Raw genomic sequence first — 22,810 nt, forward strand, 5'->3', positions numbered from 1 at the left:
TAATGTAATTATATACAAATGTTCTATATTTTTAACACGGAATCTCTGAAGAAAGTAAATCTCTATGGTGAAAAGAATCACTAAAGCATAAGACGTTACACCTTCTCGTTTCTTTTCGTTTCATTCAGACTACAAGCGGAGTTGTATCATCAAACATTTGCTACTTCAATGGCGGAGTATCAAATGTGCCAAGCCGATGCTTTCAGTAAGTTTGAATGGTAGGAGATTCAGATTTCATTTTCCCCGAGATCTCCCAAACAAGTTTTCTGGTTACCCTATTATATAGTATTAATTGATGTCATATTTCTATTTCGTAAATCAGGATACATATTTATTATTAACGAAATATTTATATCTCTTAAAAAATGTATAGTTACATACTATGTTCTCGCAGAGGAATGAAAAGTTACCACCTGTAATGTGGAAATGAAAGAAAAAATGTTCAAGAGGCTATCATATAGTTGTGACGATTTTCTTGCAGAACAACTATCTATTATTCCAAAAATTTTACCATTGCTTTCATAGTTTTGGAAACACTAATGGTATTAATTGCTATTGGTCAACCCTGATGTGTATGTTAATTGGAACAGATTATTGTTCTACTTTCTAGCAATATGTATATAAGCGAGAACCTAAATTAACAATAAAAAAAATCAAGTTACGTCACAATGTGTTTTCAGTAAGAATAATTAATAATCTATAATTTTGCTAAGTTTTAAATTTTAAATCCTGTTACTTATAGATCACGACATTACTTTCGTAGTCCACGTTCTCATTAGTCCCATATCGGGTAACATTGTAACGCGCTGGAATGATGTGCGATTATTCGATGCTGGGTGATCCATATTCATTCGCCCTATGAGCACTCGACGATCATACAAGTGTATTAGTCTTGTAAAATTCATCTGCGTTTAATTGATGGAGCAATTAACCCGAATACATCGAAAACGAATCTCTGTACGACGAAAAACAACCTCTACGATATTGCGATGTACTTTGCATCATAACATGTTCCTGATGAAGGATCGAATCTGCTATTCATAGAGTACACTCTATTAGCGCTCACGAAAGCAAACGAGTGTCGTAAACAAATTTCTTCATTTTTATGATTTACATCGCTTGAATTTGTTGTAAGTCATGAGAAAATATATGTTTCGCACATATATCCTCATTTGCCTTGCATGATCTTTACAGAGTTCTCCCCGTATGAAATACCTTAATGTATTGTATTACAAGTTCTTTTTGTGAATGAAGACCATTGTATTTGTTTCTCTGTAGTTCATATTTAACGCATTGAAAAAGAAAACGGTTGATTCAAGTATCCTTATTACACTTTGAGTATTCTATTTTTAATCGTGTCATTACCCTTTATTTTCTATACAGGGTGTCCCAAAATAGTTGTAAGTCTTCGAAAGGGTTGATTCCTGAGGTGATTTAAAACAACTTTTTCCTTAGCGAAAAAGTTCTTCGAGGCTTTGTTAACGAAATATTAACGCAAAACCCCGACCAATCGGAGCATGAGTCTGCCGGCTGAGAGACTGCGATAACGGGGACTACGCGCCACTGCGGGAGATCAGCCGGCAGGTTCGAGCTCTGATTGGTCGGGGTTTCTCGTTAGGATCTCGTTAACAAAGCATCGAAGAAGTTTTTCGCTGAGGAAAAAGTTGTTTCAAATCACCCTAGTAATCATCCCTTTCAAGAACTTACACCTATTTTGGGACACCCTGTATAATCCATCGTAGGGTATTGGTTGTAGAAGTTTTGCATTGTGTTATGGCTTTTGATTCAATGTTGGTTGTCTCTTTTGATTAGATTGGCAAGACAACTTTGGCAACTCAAAAATTCTGATCTTTTGAAATTTTGCGGATTGTACGAGAGACCTCGATCGAAGCAACAGGCAATTTTTTTCCCTTGGTTTTTCATGGTGAAGCACCCCTTAAATGTTACTGTGTCTTTCACCGATTTCGTATATATATATCTCTCGAAAAATATAATATATATGAAAAAATTGTTAGAACCAAAATGTCAAAATATGTTCTACATATTTATTTATTTTTTTAAATAACAATTTTGTAAGAATTCATTGCACAGTTTGATAGATTATAAAAAGCCATTAAATTTACATTCCAACCATTTTTTTATATCCACTGTAGTTTTCAAGATATACATATAGGAAAATAGGAGAACACACATTAATTATTAAGGGACGCTTTCTCCCCGAAGAATCAAAAAGTAGCAAAAAATAAATGTTGCCTGATGTTTTTATTCAGGTTCCGTACAAACCTGCAAAGTTTAAAACAAAATCGGATTTTTCGGGTTATTACCGAAGTTTCCACGTGAGTCACGTTTAGTCAACCGATACCTGGTCACGTCTTCAAAGTCGTTCGGCCGCGCGGGAAAGGGTGGCCGGAAGGGTGTAGCCCGACGTGGGCGGTCACGGAAGATGTGGGAAAATTGACATGAAACTCGCAGAAACGCTTAACGTTCGTACGTATATATATATACGTGGAGTTGCGCGTTTTATTACGGAAACGTGGACGTGCGGTGAACTTTTTATGGTATCGATCCTGAAGACCACGCCCTGGCGAGCGTCGCGGGACTGGGTGGATCGCGGGCGCGTTCCCCGAAGGTGGCTCGTGTCGCCGAGCCTGTGCGCCACGTGCTTTCATTCTGATTTGTGTGCGCAATTTTCCTTTGACGCCTGCATTCTTATTCAGCTTTATGAGCAGCTCCGTTCTTCTTCATTAAAGTCCCCCGTGACGTACAGAAGTGCATCACGCCTCCCCCGGCGAAATGGCCGTTTAACACCTTGTTAAGTGCATACTCTGACTATACGTGGCACTGTGCCATACAATTTTGATTTGAATATTTGTAACCGAGTAATTACTTGTATTTTTCGATCTTAGTTTAAATAAGTAAAAAGACACTATTTTTTTTTTTAAATCTTCGCGAGGTAGAATATGGTTATAGAAACCATACGGTTATATGTATAATGTAAATTTTTGTGTACTTTGCCATGTTTTGTTGGAGATGACAAAATTGGCCTACGGGACCGGAAGTTTAACTCGAGGCCTTTCGCTTTCCGGGCGACTGTTTTGACAAACTAAGCTTCTTGGGCTATCGATGATTCTTCTTCTCTTATTTCGTATAACCATCAATCGACTATTCATTTATCACCAATACATTACAGTAGATTTTGTGTTATACGGAACCAGAGCACAAAAAGTTCAAACTAAATAAAAAAGTTTTTTTTTTTAATATACCAGAAAATAGTATGCATTTTATTTCATTTTAGAACAATAAAACCGTCAAGTTTTTTCATTATATGAACAGAATTAATTTAATCGCGTCATACGGGGTACAGTAGTACTATTTTTAGTTCGTACTATTTTAGTATCGGGTTATACGGGGTCCTACTGTATATTAACACTTTGATGTTGGATGATATAGAAGCACGTCTTTTCTAAAGAGAAACTAGAATAGTAAAAAATAGAGAAAAATCGTTTTTCTTATACATATGTAACGTTCGATAAATAAAAGTTAAGTAGTAGTTTCCAAATATTTTCGAAAAACTTTGAAGTTGTATATTTGCAAACACAGAAACGCTCTCACCAGTAAAGTGTTAATATTTGTACGATACCTGCCTGTGAAAATAATTAGAACTCACAATTGGTTCCATTCGTTACCCAATTTGCACGACAATTCACAGAACATCCTTTTCTGTTTTCTTACTCATTGAATCTCCCTCCTAAAGTACCAGGTTAAACATTTCTCTATTTCCCGTCGAAATAACGAACACAAGTAATACCCAAGGTGATTAATGGTAGTTAAGTTAATTATTGTATCCCCCTAATGTCCGGGGTATACCTACTATGACCTGTATTTCTGAGGATTTACGAGGCGACCTAATTTGTCGTAGTTTACCGGGAAAATGTCAGGAACTCGGGCTGACCTGTGTTCCGTATATGCTGACGCTTCTGCAAGTTCTGCGGGAAGATAAAGGAACCCTCCTCCCTTTTGCAGAAATATCAGTGAAAATACCATCCCCCTGACCTGGTAAAGAAGTTACTTTCTTCCTTCGTCCATTATACTATATATTACTCCCCTTGTCCCATTATTCGGTGGGAATCAGCGATGCGTAAATTGGTTCTCCAATAATATCGTTTTACGTATGAACTATTGTAATCACAGCAACTCATCGCCAACACCTCTTTCTGCTCCTCTTCACCGAGAGACAAATAAACTTCATTCATTATGCCAATCTTCGTTTTGATGCAACTCTGCGCCCGGTTCACGTAGAGCGCGGGACATTAAATGAAATTCTTTTCCTGAAAATGGTGATATTCCCTGGAAACATACCTCCGGGAACTATTTCATTCAATTTATGCTCGGGATTTAAGAGCGCGTTCGGCTGGCGTCAGGTTGACTTTATTCGAAATCGATATAGCGTTCGACGAACTTTATCGTACACGCGTTACCAAAACAACCGTGTTTTACGTATAGAGATACATAGTTTCGAGTTAACATATTTGAATACATTGTTATTCGATGAATGCCGCTTTATACATATACAGTATTTGACGATTTGTGCACTTTCATTTGGAGAAAGATGAAAAATAATGGTTATTCTCTATGACGGAGAATCGAAAAATTTACTGGAATTTTTGAAGGAAACTGTAAGGATTATAAATGGGAGAAGATAATATTGAATGCATATTGATAGTAAATTCAATAATTTCTCAATCATATGAAGTTGTAGCTTTTCGTATATATTCAAAAATATTCGTTTCTGTGACTTTGATCACACTAATCCATTGAAGTAAATATTAATTTTACAGTGGTGGATCGAAAAATATACCAATTGGAAATTAACCCTTTGATGCTGCGTCATCTTTCTCCCATAAAATTTACTTTATATTAGGATATTTATGTACAAAATATAAATGGCTAAACACCTTGCATATTCACCGTGAGTAGACTACAACTTCTGTGAAAATTCATATTACGGACTATGTAATTCACAAGAACAACAATTGAATAGAAATTTCTGTCATTAAGAATTTCCGTATCACAAAATGAATGAAAATTACCATAAGTTTGAATAAAATTCTCGATTTTATCGTATTGTGTATATCGTCGATTTCTATATGAGAATATAAAATCCACGGACTAATGATAAGATAATTATTCGCGAATGAAGAGGAATTGTCGAGGAATGTAAATGCCAAATGCATTCGACTTTTTCGAAAACGGAAATGACATCTCGCGTCAAGGTATCTAGTGATAAAATATAAAGCAGATATATCGTGTTCCGGTGTTTACTCTGATAGTAAGCTCAGAAACGATAGTGAGCTTTATATTCATCTTACTATCGCGATCGTGTTGCCGTGGCAACGTAGGGTACCGTGACGTTGCTATGTGAATCGACGGTGCAGCGAGCGCCGTAACGTGAAGAAAAACACGAAAAAAAAATAGACAATGAGAAAAACCGTATTCAGAAGAGAAAAATTACGCATACAGGGTGATTCTAGAAAGTGGGGCAGGGTTTAATTCTCGTTTGAATAAAAGTAGAGGAAATTTGCAGAGGGAAGTTAAACGGCTTTATGAAGACCATTTTTCTATGATGCATTTTTTTTCTCTCCTATTCCAGTGCAGAATAATCTTGTAGACGCAATATGCACCGATGTATTATTTCATTTATTTAATGATATCATTCATTACTTTATCTTTTCAAATTTTTAATATTAAATTATGTACTTTTTTTAAAGTAATGAATTCGTCTTCGCAATATTTATGTAAAACAATTACGATACGTTACTGAAAATTTTTCATCCCTTGTAATATTTCATATTTTTGTTTCAGGAAATAAATTCGACAGAGTAAGCGTTTCAATTTTGAATCATTTTTAACTTACATTTAGAATAGAATATAAACGTAATAACAATATTTGAACAATGAATTTGATGTAATTTGTGATTATAATGAGATTACAGACAAAACTATGAATATGTCTGCTAAAACTAACATCTTGAAAGAAGTACTGAAAGTCTCAGGGATTACTAAATTTTTTATAAATATGCCTCATTAGTTTTCTTGAAGAATGACAACGAACGTCAAATTATGTGATAAACTATATGTACTTACAATTAGTTTTATCTAAGAACGAAGTTAGAGTAAAGATCATGCTTGCATTCTTGCAAATAAAAAAAGAAATTCTCAACCTTAAAAATATTCACATTCACGGCATCCAAAATTTTTTATCAAAACCGAACTGAATTGGAAAATAGTACTCTGGTTACGTTCTTGAAAAAATATTACTTATAGTTTTAATATAATTTATAGTTTTTAAGCATTCTTTCAATTTTCAGTGAAACCTTTTATTTTTTCTTAGAAAATAGCTACTTTCAACATCAGTTTCTTGAAAGACTCTATATAACAAGATCAATGTAGTACGCGAATCGATCTACACGTTATAGTAAACGAATGTCCAGTGACATAGTTTAATGCGAGTTAATACATACGCGTGGACATGTTTTCGAGGCAAATATTTATTTCCTTATACGACTTTCTACTACAGTATCGATTCAATAATGCCGCAAACACTTTCCAACCCTTCGTAACCATCCACATCTGTGCAATTAATTCTCTGAACCTATTTATAGGAACAATAAAAACATCGATTAGTTCAATTGAAAATGGTGCAATAAATTTTGTAGTATAAATTGCTTGCTGTTATAAAGATTACTGATTAAATAGTGAGTGAATTTAGTGAGTCATGTGTATCAAACCATAGTGTAAGAAGTTTATTCCAACTGTAAACACTTTCATCTATTGATTACATTAAAATGAAAATCTTAATAGCATTATATTTACTTTTAAATCATAATTGCAATAAGGAACTGGATACTTTGAAATATCTCCAGTAATTGTGAAGACATAATCCCAACAACGAAGGAGACGCAATCTCTCGAAAGATTAATTGGCTACTTATGAGTATTGATTATCGATTGCACGAACTGGAAACTTTAAAGAATATTCTAAGTTCTTCAGCTTAATTAAACGTTTTTTAATTGTACTCGATTGTAAGTAAGCTTCCTTGAAAAAAAAAGAATTCGATAATTTCTTATTGAATATTTAACCTTATTACGAATTTCCATAAGCTCCCATGAACATGGAATTAATAAAACGAAGAATTCTTTAAAGCTCACTTCGATTCGACTGGTAATAACATGACTTATAAACTCTGTAGGATGCATTTTTAGTAGTGCCGTGATAATCTCGTTTTTACGAGCCAATAAGCACGGCGTTATTTCGCATGAATACGATATTAAATTTTATGTTTCTTTTTCCTGACTCCTGCCATTGCCAGTCTCATTGAAGATTATACAATCTGCATAATAGCTCATTATTTCCTTGAATGAAGTACGAAGAATAGAGTTTTCCTATGTTCGTTGCTTCTTCTCGGACTTTCTTTCGTTACTATCTGAAACATCAATTTTTTGGAAAAATGAATTCTCTTTCTACCAGAAGGTAGAGAATGGCACGAACAATTTAATTATCTTTTTACTATGTTCCTGAATGCATTCATAAAACTAATTAACTTTTATGATTTTGCTACAGTCTAACAGTTTCTGGTTAATAAAAAATACACGTATACACATGTAGAAGATTTCTATATGAATATTTCAGTTTTTGATTAAATGTAAAAATCAATTCTTAATCTAAGAGATTAATTTCTAATTAAGATATTAAACATTCAGCTGTTAAGTTTCTCTCGACAACAAATTCGTTTCCACAAGCTTTTAAATATGAATGTTAGCAAAAAAATTGTGTATTACTTATTAGTAGACCTAATAAAAATAACAGGGAAAGCTTAAATATCGGTCAACGATTCTAATTTATTAATTCGGTCGAAAAACTTTACACAATTATTATTCAAATTCTATTCAGACAGTATTACATTGACACTTTCTGAATTAAATTAATCCCCCATTCAAATTAAATTAGAGAAATGTATGAGTACATATAACTACGTACAATCGATAGTAAAACACGTGAATCATTTGTGTAAAATTCGTTCTAAAATTGACGTAGTATATAAAATTATTCAAAGTCAGTGTTCCCTTTTGGATCAAATGAATTTGAACAATATTATTAGTGTTCCCTTTTGGATCAAATGAACTTGAACAATATAAATATATAGTTAGCTTGCATGAAGGTTGTCGTGTGTGTTGATCTAATCATCGAACTGTCAATTACAATTTACGATCTCCTTTCTGTTTTACTGTGCATTGGTCTCTTGTTATATTTTATTTCCGCGTGAATTGATCTAATAATCGAAATGTCAGTTATAGTTTACGTCCTCGTTTTTTGTTTCATTGCATAATATAACGATTCTTTTACTTTTTACAGCCAAGTTCGCCGCGTTAAAATAGAACCGTGGATACAATGGTATTGATGTATCGACGAACTTCAGTTCATTAAATTTCCAAGCACAGAAAATCCGGCTGCGTGTGGTTCCCGTATCTTCGACGCGTCACGCTATCGTTTCCGGTTCAAGTTAATTCCGGTCGTGTTCCTGTCCCCAGTGTGTAGTCGATGAAGACGCTAACGATACAACGCAGTGCTACTGTGCTTGTATCTTTTTGTCTGTGTAATTCATATTTATTCCATTAGAGAAATGAAGTAGCGAAAATTAATTTTAACGAATTTGCCATTTTTGGTGGACGTTGAAAGTAACACTCTATCGTACCTTCTAGTTTAATTTCATATTGGTCTATGTTTTATGCTGACTTTGTAAAAATTTTAAGTAATTTCATATTAAAGTTATTTCCATATAAAGAAGACTTTGCAAATTATAATGGAATCATTTTTAAACGTTATAAATTCACTAATTGCAGACTTTTTTCTGAATAATTTCATTGTTCAACATAGTGTCTATCAGAATGTCAAACGAAATCTTATGAAGCTTACCCATCGAGTTAAAATTAGTTCCCATCTGGTTTGAGAAAAATATAAATTTTAATTTCACATGCAGATTCCTCATTTCGAAGTAATTTGTATTATGATACACAATTTATATTTTAATTCATATTTTCAATTGAAAAGTGAAATTGTAATGCAATCGATGCAAAAGTTGTTTTCAATAAATAATTTCGAAGGAATAATAGGCCTACGTGAATAAACTCTTTGGTAAAAAGTCTCGACGAGTCAAGGTTGCAGATGTTATAAGTCGAATGAAATTATCCGTTAATTTGCATTTCACAGAATACATTACGGACCCCTACTTAATTCAATTTTTTTCTCTCTCAATAACGTGCCATTGTTTTCCAAGTTTCACAATCAGAGAAATATTAAAGACTGATTATTCCGAACCTCCCAAGATTTCTTTTGTGTGCCTCTTACGAGAGTAGACGCTGAAGTAGGCAACCTGGTATCGATTATGCAAATTCCGGCAGGTTACCTTTCAAACCACCGATGTTCCAAGAGTTTTGTTGCTTCTACAGCTGAACGAGTAATACGAACAGAAGGGAATTTTGCCAAACTATGCGGGTGGTTTGGTTGCTTTCGCAAAACTTCAAAATTCTGATCCAACATAAGTTTAATGACCAGATCGAGGAGGTTAGTAATAAATGACACTAATTTTTAAAAATTAAATTTGGATGCTAATTTATTATACTCGTGTAAAAGTAGTTTTATTATGCTAGTAATAATGTATAAGTATCATAAGATGTTACAATTTGCTGCGTTTTGCAGTAAATGTTTTTATAATAATGATAGTCTTTTTGCTTAACGATTTCTTTTTTGACAATTTATTTCTACTATAATCTTAAATGAAAATTATAGTGTTTATCTTTGATATTTACTACAAATTTTCAAGAATAAGTAAATACAGATAACGATTTTCGTCGAAGTCCATTTTAACCGATTATTTGCTTTAATTTATTCTACCCTACTTTAGATTACCCCTCTTATGCACCAACGTAAGACATACTCTGTAAAAATTTCAGTTACACCGACTTGTTAAGATCAGGGGCCACATAGATTGACTGTGACTTATGGGAGGGCCGGCAAAGAAAAGACATGAAAGTTATTTAGCATATGTTCTTTGTTTTGTTTATATTTATCATACATTGTTACAAAGGAAAATAATAAAAAATAAATAAACAATTCAATTTGATGCGTGAGATTGCATTGATTTAGCAATTGTTTTAATATTTGGTTCGATTTTTGTAGTAGCCAAGCGCAAAGTTGATTCTAAATTTTCATTAGACAAGCGGTTCCTATTTTCCGATTTGTTAATATTCATGACTGAAAAAGTTTGTGCCCAGATATACTATATATTGACGCAAAGAGACTTGCGCATTTTAATGCATTATCTATCAACGATTTATAACTGTTTTTATCGATATACAACGATAGAAGTTTAATAAACTGTCTTCATTAAATTCATTTCGCAGGTTCTCATCGTTTTGCATGTCGATGAGTTCAAGCTGTATTGACTCAGATGCATTTTCGAGCAAAATGGCAAAAGGGTTGCGAAATAAATCTAGCAATGGTTTTACTTTTTGAAAATCAGAAAAACGATCCTTGAAGGCTGATATCAAATTATCAATCTTTTCAACATGTACAGTCTTCAAGTTGACATTGAACATTTCTGAAATTTTCTTGTAATTAGAGAAATGGACGTAATTCTCTGACTTTAATTGGATTTGAAATGGATTTAACTTGCATTGAAAAGATAAAATGTGGCTGTGAAGTTGCGTAATCAACTAATCTTTACCAGCTACTTTGTTGTACGCATGTTGCAATTTGTAAAAATCACCTATCGTGTGACTTGTTGAAAGTTAAAATAACACATGGTGTGGCGGGCCGCTAGCAAATCAACGGAGGGCCGCATGCGGCCCGCGGGCCGTGGTCTGTGCATCTCTGAGTTATACGGTCACACCTGAAATATTTGATTCCTGATGGATTTTAAAATACCAATTGGTTCCTTAACCTTTAACTGGTGAGATGGAAATCTTATTACTGCACATATTATTACTTATTCGAGACTGCGGATATTTATGCATTTATAGCATCTCTTAACTTAAAAAATACAATAACATAAAGGTTTTAATAAAATTTACTACTATTTGCGTATTATTATTGATCTAGTAAAACTTCTAATATAGAATTAAAAAATCTGCTCCATTTGAATTTTTAGACATTGGTATCAGAAATTGTAAATTTGCATAAACTTCCGCAGTCTACTTATTACACAACAATTTGTTTTGCATTCTCGTGTAAGAAAACATTGAAATAAACAAGTATCTAAGTAACTACTCCATAAAAATAAAGTATTCTAAAAATAACCATGGGGTTCCTCAGACCCCACCTCACCAGTTAAGGGTAAAAATTCTTTCAAATTCTTTCAGGAGAAAAGCAAAGCCTCTAACTGCTACAAAATTCAAAGTCCTGAATGCTACATAAAAACTGCCATCGCCATAAAATAAATCCACGCCTATAGGCCTGGTCACTGAATGCAGACAGTTTAATTCTTTCAAACAGAAAATTGCTCCGTGCATCTGTTATATTTCTATTTGAAAAATATTCGCATCGAATTAGGCGAAAAACACTGAATGGACGGAATAACGTTGAGAAGCGAGATTTAATTTCCGTAGACGTCCCATGGTTCCGCGGGAATATGGAGGGGAGGGCTTCTGGTGTGCACGGTCAAGAGGGCTTAAGCCGAGCTTTAAAGGCAGCGCAAATTAATCGCCGCTAGTGAATGCGGGTCGCAATCGTAGGTTTTAAAGCTGATTTGAATTTGGAGCACGATAAGCAGACGCTCGGACTGGAGTGACCAAAATAGATAGCGTATTCATTATTAAGAGGTGCACGAACGAAACTCGTGATTACATTCAGTCTGAAAGACGCCTAATTGTGCGCGTTTTAAAGGTTCGTGGTAGAAAAACTTTTATTTACAAAACTCTGAAAATTGTAGGTATCAACAGCAGGTCTTTGCAATGCATGGTAATGTCTATGGTCTAAACTTATTATTATAATTTAAAACTTCTCAATATACTGCTTTGTATTCGCTTATCTCGTCAAACTGTCTATATCTTTACTGATGTAGTATCAGCATTATCCCCATATTGCTGGGATAGTTGACCCTGGGTAATTTGCGTCCTATATTGCTGTCCCCTTTGTTTTTTTGTTCAATGTAGCTGCAGTAAATGTATTATAAACATAAAATATGTAATTCATTCATCTGAACACAATAATTTGATCCACCACTGTATTTATATAAATTTTATCTCGAATAACGAGTTCTCAACGTATCGAGTGCAGATCGATTAAAAAATTCTGCTGAAATCAATCCATAGATACCGCACCGAAGCAATAAAGCCAGAACAATTCTGAACAGAGGCTACAGGAAGTTCAGGGTACCGTTCGAAAAGATTACACCGAAGTGAAGCGAAAGAAAATGGGAGTCTCGAGAAACGATTTGAGCGTCGTTGCTGGAAGTCCAGCGAACCGCGATGGCGGGTAATACTCGATATCCTCGGTCGTCACTCGATATCTTGCCCGTGTCCTTTTTGTCGAACGATTAACCGAGCTGCACACGAGATTTTTACGTCAGTCGGTTTCTCTGCCGACCACGATCGAGGATGGACGGGTAAGACGAGGCCGCCGGGGATAGATCGATTTACGTGTTTCCTTTCTGGATGTTGGCCGTTCTCCTTCGTATACATATAACAGGACAGGCGAACAACGACTCCCTCGTAAATCTATGCAGAATGCGGAGCACGTTCCGGCGAAGCTGTTCCATCCACAGAAAAAAAGCACGTGACTAATTCGAGTCTAGCTATTGGGTGGTTGTAATATCTAAAATTGCCCTTCCTAGAAATTTTATTGAAAATAATTTTTATTCAACTGAAATATGAGCTATTTACAGACGAAAGTGACTAGCTACATTTATTTAATTTTTTCAAATATTATTGCCAAAGCATTATTTAAAATAAATTTCCTTCATTATGTTTGTGGGGTTAATCGCTTTGGTAGATAAATCACTCTATGCACCATGAGGATCAATAACTTTCTCCGAATAAGATGCACATTATTTTTATAAAATTGGCCTTTTTAGATAGTACGATCATTTGAAAATTATTAAAACCCGCAAGTTTATATGAACTTACAATTTTTTATACGGATATATCAGTATTATAATTGGAAATATGTTTATTTTCAGTACTAGAGATTTTAGTATGTTAACACTAGAGTTACCGAAGCAGTAAAAATGTTACAACAATGCGTTGTTTTCAGATCTTTCACAACTTTCATTGCAATATGAAAGTGAAGAAATAAGTTAATTTCAGTAGTTTCAAAAAGTTGTCGTGTTCATGGGTCCGATAGAATTACATAGATATACGTTTATTGTCAGTGGTTGTATTGTTAACAATTATGCATAGACCGTAATAAACATTATTAAATTTCTTACTTTACCATATTTTTCAATTTAGAAGATGCTATAAATGCATAACCATCCACGGTCTACTGATTCTTCATTAGGGAATGTTTTAATTTTCAAAAAGAATTCCAGATGTTTCGAAAAGTGACCTACTAGAGAAACATCTGATAAATGTTGCATATGACGCAAGATTTTATAATTTAATGCAACTAACTTTGCTATGGCCAAATCTAAATCCGTATTGGAAAAGTAATTGAAATTGTTGTTTCGTTACCATACGATTTATTTATGTAGAATAGTTAAACAACTACAAAAAGAATTCAGTAATCAAAGGAAATAGAGAAATTATATTTAATCTATATTACATGAAATCGTATTTAATCTATTAATTGTGGTTGACCGTTAACGTTAACTATTTGAATATCGGCGACTTCATGAGATATAACCTAATAGAATAATGCATAGTTTCGCATACGCATATCAATAAACAATACATTTTGTAGTAGACTGTAACAAACATTTCGCCCATTCATGACATGCATTAATTGCAATCACAGAACGTTTCTTTACCTTTTAGTTGACACTGTTGTTGGGCGAGGGGTTGAGGACTTTGTTCTAGTTTTGCGACTATTCTTTGGTATTCAGGCTCATGCGTAGTTATGAGACGCTAATTATGAAACGTGTGGTTGTTGTCGAAGGCTTTGTTGATTGTGAAGTGGACAACGGTGTATTGTGTGAAAATATGCAGTATTCGAAGTGGTATAATTTCAGCGAGTTAGTGTATTTGAGAAAAATATAAGTCATTACATAAAAATATATCATATATTTCTCTATATACTATATTTAGAAATACAAATATATTATAATCCATTGAGATTATTATTTCATTTGGAGACCGATACAATTTTCAACAGAATAAATTTGAATTCGTCCAAATCGAGACCAACTATTGTTGAATGAAATAATCATTACTGAAGATGTAAAGTAACATCACTTTTATGTAGAAAAAAATATTCACTAGAAACAAACATCCGTAATATTATGAATCTATTGTTACCGCCACAATGCGCACTTTATTGAACCCTATTATTATCAGCCTCTGGAACGCAGACGTATTATGTTTGACTTACTATTGGCGCATAAAGTTCTTAATGGCCTCATTATATGTCCTGGTATCTTATCTCGCTTTAAGTTAATTACGTCAGCGTCATCCAGAAGAAATTATGTCCTACTACTTCAGGAGACCCAGCGCACGAATTATGGTCAATATAATTGTATAAACCACATAATTATGAATATCAGTAAATTCTGTGTATCGCTGGATTTCTTTAGCTCCCAAGTCTCTTTTAGGCATAGATCATACAACACATTATTACCCACAATCGACTGATTATAACTGGATTGTATACTAAAGGATTATATATCCGTATATCAATAAATAAATAAATCATGGATTGACCCTTGTTCTTAGACTGGCGATATTTATGCAAGTTCCTATTTGTATAGACTACCTCAATAAAATCAGAGTTAAAACGAATTTATTTCGTCAATTAGGAGGTTCATGAAGTTAGAAATAAAATAAGAACTTTACTAGTTTCGGTTAAATCATTCGATTTCATAATGTGAACACACAAACAATTACTCTTCCTTGAAACATTTTTCATTATGTCCTTAAGTTGCACATGATAGAACAAGATTAATTGACTCGATATTTCAGGTGCTCTATCGTCGGAAACCATTATTTCGTGTACCGCAATTTCGAGTGTATATCCTCTAATTTTCCGATACTTCAACCGTATCGGTAGCCTCCTGAAAAAATGGCACTTGTATTGTTTTTATCGAATCGGAAATTGAGCCAAAGCCCGGGGATCAAGTAATTCGGATGTGTTTGGCGCGGTGCCAAGTGACGTGAAAACGAATTTGCAGCGAAAGTAGAGCAAAATGACGTATGCGATCGTGGCGTCATAAGGAACGGTTATATTTTAATGTCCTACCGCGAAGATAAAATCGTCGTCTATCTCTGACGTAACATTCTTACACGAAACTCTGAAATACAAATTAACGTTCCCTGTCTCCTCGACAACACGGAGTATCTATATTTGTGGCTTCGTGAAGGTAATTAATCTCGAATTTTGATAGATATTTAGGATAAAAATTATTTGAATTCACCGTGTGATTCAAGAAATATAATATGTATTTCGACAAATTTTTTTTAGGAGATATTGGAATTCTAATAGGTGATCTGTAATAACAGTTGAAGCAATTGAAAAGCGTTTTAACTAAATTATTTCAGTGGTATTACAATTCCTAAAGTATCATTAATTTGCTGTATATTTATTGGTGAGAAATTAACGAAAGTATTCGAACTTCAAAATACTCAATGATTCGTGTTGCAAAAATTATACAGCACATTAGAATGGAGAGACAAATATGTATATTAATGGTTAATCAATCAGACAATTTGTACGAACTGTGTGAAAGTAACATACAAAATTGTGTACATCGATATATGTATGCATACCTTGCGTTGCATAACTATAAAATCACTAAAAAATTTGCAATTCTCGAAAGTTGTCAGTAAGTTTATATCAAACCAAGTATAATAATATATACATAAGTATATATAATATAACAAATGTTCTTATAACGAAAAAGAATATTTCTGCATCTGTTTTCATGTAATAATCGTGTTTTCAATCAAACTTAGTTGTAACCTATAGTACGCAAAAAATTTAGACAGGTTTTATAGTTATGAAATGTAATGTAAAAATCCGTCTTTCGAATACTCTCATTCATCACTCTTCATCTAATAACACCATTTCAAATTTTATATGAACTTTAACATAAGAATATTCTGAAATATTCGAGCAACTAAGAAAAAACTACTCTACAATTTTCTGAAACAAAGTTATATCACTAATTAAGAAAAAAACCTACGTAAAAATCAAGAAAAATAAAACTTACTCCTAGATTGCGAATATTATGCACGTCTACGTCGTATAAGTGTTCAAAGAGCAATGAAATGAATCATTTTAATTAATTGACGAAACTAAGAAGCAAATTTAGTTTTTGTCCACATACGACTGTTATTTTAAATAGTTTCTGTGTGGCAATTACGAACCAACACAAGTCTGTGACACAAATACCACACGAATCGATATCCCCCAAGTTCTCCATTCCTTTCCTTGGCAATGCGGAAACCGCCCCTGGGCGGCAGCCGAATACTTTCAGAAAGAAGAACCGATGTTGCGAAACGACGGTCTGTCTATCCAGCTGGCTCTAATGGCCTGTAATTAATCTTAATTTCGTTGTTAATTGCTTTACCGCGAGAATCGATTGCGGAAGGATTCCGTTTGCTTCGGTTCGAAGTAGGGCGCCAGTTCGTCTACTCAGTTGCAATAAGGGAAAAATATCAAATAATTTCGATAATTGAACTGTCCATCAAAGAGAAATATTTTCGATTCGCCGAACGACTGATCAATGCTTGTTCAATTTAAGAGGGTGTCCTAGTATTGGTGATCCAATCAATTTTTAAATACGTTGAAATTTGTATATACATAGATGAAAATATTGACAGTCCAATATTTATTAGCTCGTACCACATAAAAGCGCTCATATTCGAATAGTTCCTAATTGCCCGCGATTAGTAAATTAAATATCGTCTGTATTGTTTGTTGGACTAGTTAAAAGTTATATGTACCATTACTGTGTTTCTCTATCTCTTTTGATGATTGAATTCTTATAGTTATTACTTAATTATTTTATGACAATAAACAATATAGTAGTGAAAGAATAGCTTCGAATACGTTTACAGGATGAACATAAATTAGGTCGCATCAGAGTTAACTGAACTAAATTATCAAGTCAAGTTAGTCACAGCATTCACCAGACGTTTTTCCAACAAAAAATCACTTTTTGTGTTGCCGGGAGCTTCTTCTAAGAAACAACACACTTCTTAATGGAAAGTCGGTAGTTGGAGGGTTCGAAAATTTTATACAATTTTGAAATGCTAATTTTTGTAAAAGTGAATGTATCAGATAATATGTATCTTGTTTGAAGAACGCTTTTAATCGTCATTGTGCATGTTTCAATCGAATAAAAATTATTTTTTCAAGAACAAGGTTTTTCCGTTCAAACTATAGAAACGACAGTTTCATATTCTACAACCTAATAATTCTGTGTTTTGTACAAAATGATTTTACCTAACCGTGTAACAAATTATCTAAGTAGTGAGACTGAAAAAGAATTTTCCAATAGTAAGTGTTGTAAACCAAATTACTATTTAGTGCCTATAGTAACAAAGTCAGTACGTAATGGGTAACATAATTTCTGGTCTCAAGTTAAACAATATTATTCATAGTATGTATCATTTATAATAATCTTAGGTCTACGAGGTCTAAGAAGACCAGAAAAAGTAAGGTCTGATAAAACGTTGATTACAAATCCTTATAAGATGTGACAAGAAGAAGTTAATAAAAAAATTTCATTAATAACGCGCGGGAACGTTGGCTTGTCCCCGTTTTAGACGTCGAATCACGAAACGCGTTAGTATCGCAATAGATTCGACGGGTAAATATCTCGTGACGTGGATTCGCTATAGTCGAGGAACTGTCATGATCCGGGGAATAGAAGTGTAATTCTGCTGGTTTAATTACGTGGAAACAATGCGACGTGTCTAGAGAGTTTGAAATTTAATGTTGTGCCGCGCATCGAAACTTGCTGCCATTGTGTCGCCCGCTCTGAGCAAAATATACGAAATCGTTATATAATGGAGACTACATTAAACTCGCATTTGCAGCTACACTTGCGAATGCCAGAGAAATACTAATGGGAAGATTCATGGGATCAATATTTTAGAAAATTATTATAAGAAAAGAACGTTTCTCTGTTTAAAATTTCAATTAAGTTTTCTGTTCTGAATTACGTATTGGGTGTACCAGTAAGAAAGACAGTATAATTTCAACATGGTGGCAATACGTTTTAAATTCAGAATGTCTTTCTAATCTTCTGTTTAGTCAAAACGGCGGAGGTTCATGGGAATAAATCACAAATATTGTTAAAATAGGTTAGGTATTTGAATTATTTCGAAACTAATATAGAGTTTCACAGAAAATAGTGGACTACTTGTTGGTACATCTAATAATAGTGTAATTATGCAACTTCCATCGATATTTATTGATTTCCTTGTCAATTAAAAAATTTGAAAGAATAGAAATCGAAATAGGCATTGTAATATAAATACAGTAGGACCTTAATTATCTGAAGTAAAAGGGAGACAAATCCATTCTAATAAACGGTTTCCCGGATATTTAGTCTGGGAAATCCACAATTTTATGTACTAATACTAATAGATGAAACAATATACACATCTGTATTTGAGAGGTTCTGATTATCCACGTTTTACTGTACTTATAGTAATAATAAACACTGCTAATTACAAGCTTCGTCAAAAATCTGTAAATTCAGAACAGAAATTCTGTGACAGAAAAATATCTTATTTTCTTCGAAGGGACCAAATGGCAAATATTTATATTTGAACTAAAATATACTAAGTTTTACTGAAATATAAAACACATTGAATTGAAATACTCTTAACTAAACAAAAGTTATTCCACTAACTTTTGTAATGCACAATTCTGATGTAATGCTCCTTCCATACCCGTAGCTTCAATTAACACATTGGCGACCCGATGAAGTTTCGCTAAAGTTTGCTGCACTATTTATCCACCAAAATCAGACACCAAACTGAACATATCCTTTGTATGGAAGCCAATAATATTCGAACATAAGAAGAAATACCGTGATCTCAAAAATAATAAATAATGCACACGCCTGAAAGTGAGATTATACTCGTTCCCGGTTGCCCACGTATTTCCTATGAAAACGAGATTCCCCGTCACCAGTCAGCAATCTGTCAATTCAATAATAAAGAGTTTAATTTGAATTTGCTCTCTGATTTAAGGAGTCATGCTTAGTCAGAAATGTTCAGAAAATGGATTTTTCACTTTCTACATTTTCTTTAAGTACAATAATAGAATTACGGGAATAGTCTGTGCAAGTTTCAAGGTAATCCAATTAAAACTGACAGAGTTACAGGCGTTAAAAAATGAACATTTTATATAAGTGTAAGCTTGATTTGAAACTTTAAACGCGTTTCTTTCGAAACTACATTTTTCAAATCGGTGATCAATATTTCTCGAAAACTACTGTGTCGATTTACATGAAACCTTTTGCGCCTTATTTCAAATCAGAAAAACTTGCCCTTGAACGAAGAATTTTTTTCTTCGAACCATACTTTTTTTTTAATTGACCAGAAACGAGTGATTTTTTAGGTGAAAATCGCACTTTTTCAGGAAAACGTCCGCTTTTTGTTCCTGATCAATATTTTAAAAAACCTCACGTTCAAGGACAAGATTGGTTCTTCCATTACATAAATCTTACTGAATTTTTAATTTCAGATGAACCGTTACAAGGTTACAGTGATCACGGCAGACCACTTTTTGTGAAGATACATCCGGGAGATCGCTCACCATTTATTTACTAATAAATATTTTTAAATAAAAAAATTACCTTATAATCTAAAAACTGCAATCTTCGAAACACAAACACATTTTTTGAGAAAGGTCATAATTTTTGAGAAAAAAATTCCCAAAGAACACTCTTTTTTCGGTCTCCTGACTGAGCATGACCCCTTAAGTGAACCGACTGTGCCAATATGACCAGAACACATTTTCGGGCCAAAAGGGATACCAGTGTATCCACGTGACTCGAGTGTCCCGGGTGGAGTCTTGGAAGAGTTTTGGTAATATTTGCGAATCCCTAATTATGTAATCGCGGCGGCGACGCCGTGGAACTTCCCTCCCGAGAACTTCCTGGGGACGCGGGCGTCGTTTCGATAAAGAACACCGGGGAGTCCCCGAGCGAGATTCCTTCCGACAATCGGAGTTCCGGTTTCTGCCCCAGAAACCGGGATAATGCGCGCACACCGTTCGTTTTCTGATAACTTCGGGCTGCTGCCGCAATCAGAAATATTTCCCCGTCGCGAATAAAATGTTGCCCGGGCCGTTCGACGAACGTCAAGAGAGACAAGGCGGCACGCAACGGCGCGGCAGCCCCGCCATTGCAATTTCATTTCTATGCGGAGCGCGAGTTAATGTCGACCCTATCGATTCGCTTTTGCGTAGCGTACCCATGGGAGAACGTGAAGGGCTCGAGGGGAAATGTTGCACTTATAGAAATGACACATCGAACGATTCGATCACGACGAGAGTCGCGTACAATACACTGGTACACGATTGGACAGCCATGCTTTTGTATTCGTGGAATAGTTATTTATCCATCGGATGACTGACAGGATCATATTTTTGTTTCACGAAAAAATTTTGGTAAAATTCATCTATACTATCAATGTACCATAAATTAGGACAACTTTGACTTACAAGGAGAGGTCCCCAAGTGTAACGCTGACTTTTAATGGGGTGGATTACAGCGATAGAGCTTGGAATTCTGAAGACAATGATATTTGTTTCAGCTACAGATGGCCATTAGTTTATGAGGTATTTAATGATAAATTGGAGTCTGTATACAAGGTGTTTTCGAACTGGTGATACAATCCGAAAGGATGTGATTCTACATGTAAAAATAAATTGAAAATATAGAATATAATTTTCTCGTATGAGGCTTTGTTTTTAAGGTAATCAATTATCGAAATTCATTTGTAAGACGAATGTATTCTTGGTAACAATAAGTAGAAACTGAATCTAATGAACAGACGCGTTAACCAAGTCCTATTCAGTTGCACGCGCATCCAGCAGATTTTCAAATTCAATTGTCTCAAAAACTAAGCGTCTTACGAAAAAACTTTTTTCTACATTTTCGATTTATTTTTGCATGTAAAATTATATCCTTTCGAGTTGTACTACCAGTTCGGAAACACCGTTTATATAGGCTACAACTTTTACATTAAAGATCTCTTACACTAATGCTCATATGCGGCTGAAACAAATATTATTGACTTCAGACTGCCAAGGTATGTTGCTGTGCTAAACATTATTAAAAGTCAGTGTTATACCTGGGACCTCCTTTTGTTAGTCAGGGGTAACCTTGTTCAAAAGTTAAAAATGTTCATTTTCAATTTTACAGCTCTTTTGCAGGTATTTTTATCTGAAATACTTTTTCATGTAAAAATCAACTTAATTTAACAATTTGCAGAGCTACAAAATGGAAAATGATCATTTCCTGACTCGGGACAAAGGTACACCAAACTGACGGTACACAAATATTCTGATACTGTATAAAACTGTGCAATGAAATTTGATAAAATTTATTTATTAACTTATTTATTCATGTAAACAACAAATTCTTTACACACACTACACCGGTTTATAGACATAAAAAATAGTTGAATATTCTTTCCAACAATGTTTTTATATCTACTGCACTTTTCAAAATATACCGGTAAATTGGAAAATACACATTACCATGTGAGGGATATTTTCATCCTGAAGAACCGAAAAGTAGCACAGAAGAAAGATTTTCAAGTACTTATATTGAGGTCACCTAGAAATCTGCAAAGTTTCAAGAAAAGTGAAATTTTCGAGTTACCGAATGTCAATTACTATCACGTTTACAGTAATTCCAATTATGTATAACTTCGTATTTGAAGAGAATCACAAAGGCCAATCGCCAACATGTCCCGCAAAAACACCGAGAAATGTGAAATTTTTAATCGTTATTAGTGCGTGACTCATTCTTCGTCCTTACTCCGAAGTATACTTATTAACAGCCAGTCAACCATAACACCAAACAAAAATCATCTGACATCTATAGACGGTCTTCACAGTTGAGAGATCGAGCAAAACAATTGACGACCTGTCAAGAACAGTGAAAGTGTACATAATGTTCCATTTAAAAAATTCCAAACATTTATCTTGCATTTCTGTAACCTCTTACCAATCATAAAATACGAGATGAGAGTTTTACCAAAACCCCTAACAGTTCTCGAGAACACATTTCATTAACTCCCCACGAGTCATAAAACACAGGAAAAGAATTTTATTATAATTCCTAATAATTCCCGAGAAAACAACAGGTACCACTTCAAGTGGTCCACTTAGGACTTAGAACAATCCACAATCCAGTAAAGATTCTTCACGAGTAAGCTAAAATCGCCGTAACAAGAATCACACCACCAGAGACTGTACACGTTTCCTCATCTGACATCGTCGGCCGACTTGATCGGAAGCCTTGACTTGTCTGTACTTCTGAAAAGGAGCAATAACGCGATTGCCACTCTCAATAACGTAACTGCCAATTACCGGCGATCATTCGGCTTCACTGACATCGAGGTCAATGCCG

The 22,810-nt window shown here is 34.2% G+C and overlaps 1 protein-coding gene across 6 annotated transcripts in view; it reads right to left on the reverse strand.

Moving 5' to 3' along the window:
• The window catches only part of LOC107193891 (protein NDRG3), a 56,718-nt gene that overhangs the window by 17,044 nt on the left and 16,864 nt on the right, over positions 1-22,810 (reverse strand). The window lies entirely within an intron of this gene.

Source organism: Dufourea novaeangliae, unplaced genomic scaffold, assembly GCF_001272555.1.
Source record: "Dufourea novaeangliae isolate 0120121106 unplaced genomic scaffold, ASM127255v1 scaffold1, whole genome shotgun sequence".
Classification (NCBI taxonomy): Eukaryota; Metazoa; Arthropoda; class Insecta; order Hymenoptera; family Halictidae; genus Dufourea; species Dufourea novaeangliae.